Raw genomic sequence first — 6752 nt, 5'->3', positions numbered from 1 at the left:
GTATTCTCATTAATATAATACAGGGAGCATGACTCACAGATAAGATTAGTCAACCCTTCCAAAGAGCAGGACGGAAACCAGGCAATGTTTACATCAAGCCATGGCATAAAAATAGATTAAAAATAAATAAATAATGATAATAATAATAATAGCACACACATTCAGTGCGCATGATGAAATTGTATATAAATACCCTGGAGTATAATGCTGTATTCATAGTATAATACTCTAGAATAAAAACATGAAAGAATGCGCATCTCTTCTTGATGACAGAATCAGCAGAAATGCCTGTTGAGAACGTGCGATTTTTTATACATACTTAGCACTGTGTTGACTAAACTGTAGATGTACAATTTGTAAGCTGCTAAATGCACTGTAGATAAACAATTCATATGTTGATACAGAGCAGCAGTCTTTGGATTAAAGTCATCAAGTTTGTCATATTGTCATATTGATATTCATTCATTTATCTTTTTTTATTTATTCATTCATCGATCTATATCTATGATATCTATGTGAATATGTTTGGATGTACGATGCATGTAGATATTCATTCATTCTTTTCATTAATTTCATGTTCTTTCAAACCCATGGCTTCATACTTACCAAACTTTGAATAACTTTGAAACCAATTTATACACACATAAAATATATATGATGAGATGTGCTTTATTGACGCTGTCGAAAATTGTTTGACATTGTATAATTTCTATAAAAAATCCAGAAACACTGGCATTAAGTTGCGGGAGATAAATCTCATCATTTCTGACTGTTAAATATGTCCCCCTCTTGCACTGAATAATCAGACTTATGTTGTTCATTCATACTGTCATACTCCCAGTCATGGTGGTACAGTACTAGTATTCTCCGCACAAGTGGGTAGGCTCGAGCAGAGGGTGTCTTAGCAGTACCCGATTAAGCGGAGTAGGGTGGGATTTCACGGAGCACGCGAACGATTTGCGAAGGACGCGAATGGCAAAATCCAGCATTCGCATTTTGGTCTGCAAAAGATCGCCAAACGAACGTGAGGGTTCGGAAGCGTCGTCAATTGTTCGCGAATGTCGTTTTTACTTCGGCGAGAATTTCAAAAAAGTTTGAAATTTTCTGCGAACCTTTTCCGCACACTTGGTCGTGATTTGCTCGTGAATTGTTCTCGAAAGTGTCTTTAAAGCCTCGTCATATGCGCAAGACCTTCGCAAGACCCGCGCGATGTTCGCAAAATGTTCGTGAAACCCCAAACACACTCCGAAACTTTGGAGAATGTCTCGCGTATGTTACGCGAAATCTGCGAAGTTTTTCCGATCATTTTACGACGTAATCGCAAACTGTTCGCATACCTTTTGAGACATTTTCGCGAACGTTTAGCGCACGTTTGGGGGATGTATGACCTATACGTTTTCTACAAATAAAAATCGTAGCATACACCTAAACATCAAACAATTATTAACAACTATAGTAACAAAAGATATTAAAGACTAGCAAAGAGAAAGAAATGTTTGATATACAAAAAAAAATCGCAGAATACAGTTAAAATTAATCTAAAGTATGTAAAATTTCATTTGAAGTATAGAGATTATGTGTTGGAGGAACTGCAAAAAAAAAAAAAAAAGATCATATACTTTACTAGTGGAGATACGTCCTAGGGAAAAAAATGTAGGCAAGCACACAATAGAAAAATGAGAGAAAAAAGAAAGGAGAAAAAGAGGAAAGAAAAAAATTCAACTCAAGACAGCTTCCACCTCTCCTTGGGTACATTTTCTCCCATGATTATTGAAAATTTTTCGTTGTTCGCATTTCCGTCGCGTGTTCTTCGTGTACGTAACATGCTGTACTTTAGCAATGATACACACGACATTCGCACATACGTCGCGGAAACTTCGCACAAATTGCGCAAGAATAGTTTTCGGCTTCATTGTCGGAAAACATTCGGAGAAAAACTTTTCCGAATGCTGGATTTTGTCATTCGCGTCCTTCGCAAATCGTTCGCGTGCTCCGTGAAATCCCACCCTTACAGAAGAACACGTCTCATTCACGATTGACAAACACAATGTGTGTGTACATGCATTATACACTGCACCAAACACCTACACGCGTGTTTGCAAGGCACATTTTACATACCTTACACTTGCTCAGTCACGAGCAATAATTTACACTCTTTTTATGGACAAATATGTCTTCAGAAAACTTTGTCGTTTGACTATAGACTCCTCGCTAACATGCAGGCGTTTCCCGAAATGAACACGTCTCTTTGCGTGCACTGGTCATGTAGAATGTCGGGTTACTCGAGAAGTGACTGGGGAACAGCAAAATTATTGAGCTGGTGCATGGCCTGATTTTCGTTGCAAATTTCTTATATTGAGAATGTTGTTGTGGAGCAAGGGAGGAGCGCAAGTGTGTTCAACTCCTGTCTGTCTATGCAATTGTGAGTGCCAGATACAATGTGGAATGTTCGTTTAGGTGTGGCAAGTCGGTACTGGTGCGTGTTTTCATGTTTAATAATTCCCCAAATGATTGGTCTTCCTTGCAAATTAGAAATCTAAGCAGAGAATACGATTAACCGTGGAAAATTTGAAATTCATGATTTCTTAAAGTTTTGTATCTGCGACAAAATGTGGGTAGAAATTAGATAAGAAGAAAATTATTTACCCATTTATGCGGAGAGGCAACCCGATTATCAGGTAATTTTAATGTGTATTTTGACATTACTACCCTATCAAACGGATCGAGTACCCGTTTAAGCGATACCCCTTTACGCGAGAGTTATACTTTACTATTATCCTATTAAAATACGTTCATTATGATTTTACACTCAACCAAAAAAGTAAGTTCCCCCATAGCATTTTTGGATATATCTCAAAAAGTATTTTACCGATTTGTATAATTCAAACGGGAATGGATAGGGAATTTTATTACTCATAACATGAATGGCATATCATTGCAGCGTAGTTGCTGTACATTAAACAATGTAAGGCTTTTGGGTAATGGGAGGCACCATTAAAAATATGTTGTACAGTACATTTACTATCATATAAACAGTGGACATAATATTGCTAGTGTAATCAAAGTGTTCTTGGTGAAGGCCTCATGTGGCGAGGTGGTTGCACTGCCGCTTTCTCCTCGGATTTTTTGCGAAAAAATTATTTCATCAGTTGTTTCTGGCGCAGTAATTATTGTCGTCGTGTGGCCGTTAGAAGGGGTTATAGAATTTTCTGATTCACCAATGTATGTTGGAGGATGATGCACAAATTGAGAACAAGACTCAGGTGTTACGGGAAATGTTGGTTCATATGAACAACAATTGATGGGCAGAAGTGCGTCCATCCAGAAGATCCATGTCACATGATCATTGAGACGCAGTGGTGCCCCCTTGTATGGGATCTTCCTTCCATCTTGGAAGCAGTAGAAAGAACCTTCCCCGTCGCTACTAAGTAAAGATGTGCAATTAACCTCATTCAATGCAGCTGAATACTCAGTGGTTTTCACGGTACATTCTGCTGGACTAGGTGGGCGCAGAACTTCAATGTAGGCATCTTGACTGGAATAGTGGATTTTCCCATTTATGTCTTCCCTCATTGCAAGTAGATATATTTGGCTGTCCTCAGCATTGATACCGTGTATACTGAGAGTCACATTTAAGTAACTTGATGTTCTTACAAAATGGGGAGAGAAACGTATACTTTGCTGAGGTGTGAGGCAGCCGGGGACGGTGTTTCCATTCCTGTAGAAGTAGCAGGATTTTTGAATCAAGTGAATCTCATATTCAAAGGTGGAGTCACTATCTAGACTCTGGTGGAACTGCAACGATCCATTTCTCCCTTCGTAGAACGTGTAGACATCCAACGCCAAACCATTGCTAAACCACACCATCAATGCTGTCGCCAGTGGTAGTGCAAAAGGTCTTCTGACGCTTACCATGTTGTGAACCAGATGCTGCACAAACCTGATTGCAAGACAAGAAAAGATCAGACATTTGTAACTGTCATATGTTACTCCAAATACTGAATCTTTTCTTTATTTTTTTTCACTACTTATTCAACAATTAAGTGACTAACAGACGTTAGGAAACTTAATGACTTAAAATAAGAAAGTTTTCGAATTCTGAAGAGAGATGTATATATATATATACTCTCTAAAGAAAATCGAGTGAAAATATTCACTCTTAAAAGAGTGAATACAAAAAAGTGAATTTCGAGTGAAATTGGAGTGAATTTTGAGTGAAAATGTTCATTTTCACTCATTTTGGAGTGACGTCAGGGATCACTCCAAAATCTTCGAGTGATCCCCCCCCCCCTAAGATTTGGACCGGGGATTTGGGAGGCGGAAAAAAAAATGCGTGTATACTGTATGCATTTTTTTGAATATTTCACTCAAAGTGTGCACCAGATCGTTGAATTTCAATTCAAAATATGCAAAATCTCTCGTGCTTGGGAGGGGGATACCCCCTCCCAAACCTTCCCCCTCTGTGCCTCTTTCCCTAGCTTAGTACACTTTTTAGATTTGCAAAAAAAAAAAAATATGAATAATTCTGAGTGCACAAGACTTATCACTTATATTCCGAAAACTCAAGGTTCCCTCATGTATAAGGGGAGTTTCCCCTTTTAATCGACCCTTTCCTCCCTCATTCCCCCCCCCCCCATCAGTTGTTTTGTGTTTTTTTGTGTGTGTGATTTCCCAAATGTTGATTCCATCAAATATGCGTATACGAGATATCTCAATTTCAATCTTAAAAAGGCAAAAGCTCCATCGGAAGGGAAGGGTGGAGATAACACTCGCCCACGCCTTCTCCCTGCTCGCCCGCCCCTCCCCCCCCCCTTCCGCCATGCATAGAAGTAGACTGTGGCTATACCCAGATCGCTTTATTTCAATTCTAAAAACGCAAAAGCTCCGCGAGCGGGAGGGGAAATCCCCCTTCCCCTAAGCTCTACCTCACTAGACTTTATACATACACACAGATGGTGCACATTCGGAATAAGAGCTAAATTCCGTGATTTTAACACTTCGATGAAAAAAGTATTGCACCAAAAGTGTGCACCAGATCGCTGAATTTCAGGTCTGAAAACGCAAAATCACGTTCGTGTTGGAGGGGATATGCCCCTATCTACACCCGCGTGTGCATGCTTTTTCTGTTTGATTGCTGAACAGACAGCGTTCATGATATTCAGTGTAAGAATTAATACAAGAAGATTATTCAAATGATACCATTTTATAGGCAAATTGTTCAATAATAATCTACACGAAAATATACTGCAACCTCAAACAAGTGGGACTGTTTCAACTCGTTAAAACACGCAAAAACATACATCAAATTGCACCATTTGCAACATCAAAATGCAAAAAGTTCTCACCGTGGGAGGGGGGACACCCCCCTCCCACACCCCCCCTCCCCCTTCGCTCGCTCCGCTTGTTCAGGTTCAGTCGCGTTCATGATATTCAGTGAAAAGAATTAATACAAGAAGATTATTTAAATGATACCATTTTAAAGGCAAATTGTTCAATAATAATCTACATCAAAATGCACTGCTACCAAACAAATGTTACTGTTTCACGTCGATAAAACGCGCAAAAACATGCATCAAATTGCACCATTTGCAACATCAAAATGCAAAAAGTTCTCCCACACCTTCCCCTCCCCCCTCGCTCGCTCCGCTCGTTCGGGTTCAGTCGCGTTCATGATATTCAGTGAAAAAAATTAATACAAGAAGTGTATTCAAATCATGCCATATTATAGGCAAATTGTTAAGATTAAGTTGATAATCTACATCAAGATATACTGCAACCTTAAACAAGTGGGACTGTTTCAACTCGTTAAAACACGCAAAAACATGCATCAAATTGCACCACTTGCAACATCAAAATGCAAAAAGTTCTTACCGTGGGAGGGGGTGACACAACCTCCCACACCCTCCCCTCCCCCTTCGCTCGCTCCGTTCGCTCGGGTTCAGTCGCGTTCATGATATTCAGTGAAAATAATTAGTACTAGAAGTGTATTTAAATGATACCATTTTATAGGCAAATTGTTCAATAATAATCTACACCAAAATATACTGCTACCTTAAACAAGTGGGACTGTTTCACGTCGATAAAACGCGCAAAAACATGCATCAAATTGCACCATTTGCAACATCAAAATGCAAAAAGTTCTTACCGTGGGAGGGGGGACACCCCCCTCCCACACCCTCCCCTCGCCCCGCGCTCGCTCCGTTCGCTCGGGTTCAGTCGCGTTCATGATATTCAGTGAAAAGAATTAATACAAGAAGTGTATTTAAATCATACCATATTATAGGCAAATTGTTCAATGATATCTACAGTAAAGTATACTGCAACCTTAAACAAGTGGGACTGTTTCAACTCGTTAAAACGCGCAAAAACATGCATCAAATTGCACCATTTGCAACATCAAAATGCAAAAAGTTCTTACCGTTGAAGGGGGGACACCCCCTCCCACACCCTCCCCTCCCCCCTCGCTCGCTCCGTTCGCTCGGGTTCAGTCGCGTTCATGATATTCAGTGAAAAGAATTAATACAAGAAGTGTATTTAAATCATACCATATTATAGGCAAATTGTTCAATGATATCTACAGTAAAGTATACTGCAACCTTAAACAAGTGGGACTGTTTCAACTCGTTAAAACGCGCAAAAACATGCATCAAATTGCACCATTTGCAACATCAAAATGCAAAAAGTTCTTACCGTTGGAGGGGGGACACCCCCCCTCCCACACCCTCCCCTCCCCCCTCGCTCGCTCCGTTCGC

This window comes from Diadema antillarum, unplaced genomic scaffold (genome assembly GCF_040938485.1).
Source record: "Diadema antillarum isolate AM-2024a unplaced genomic scaffold, OU_Dant_1.0 seq00000124_RagTag, whole genome shotgun sequence".
Lineage (NCBI taxonomy): Eukaryota > Metazoa > Echinodermata > Echinoidea > Diadematoida > Diadematidae > Diadema > Diadema antillarum.
The sequence above is the reverse complement of the archived record's forward strand: the minus strand, read 5'-3'. Positions refer to the sequence as shown.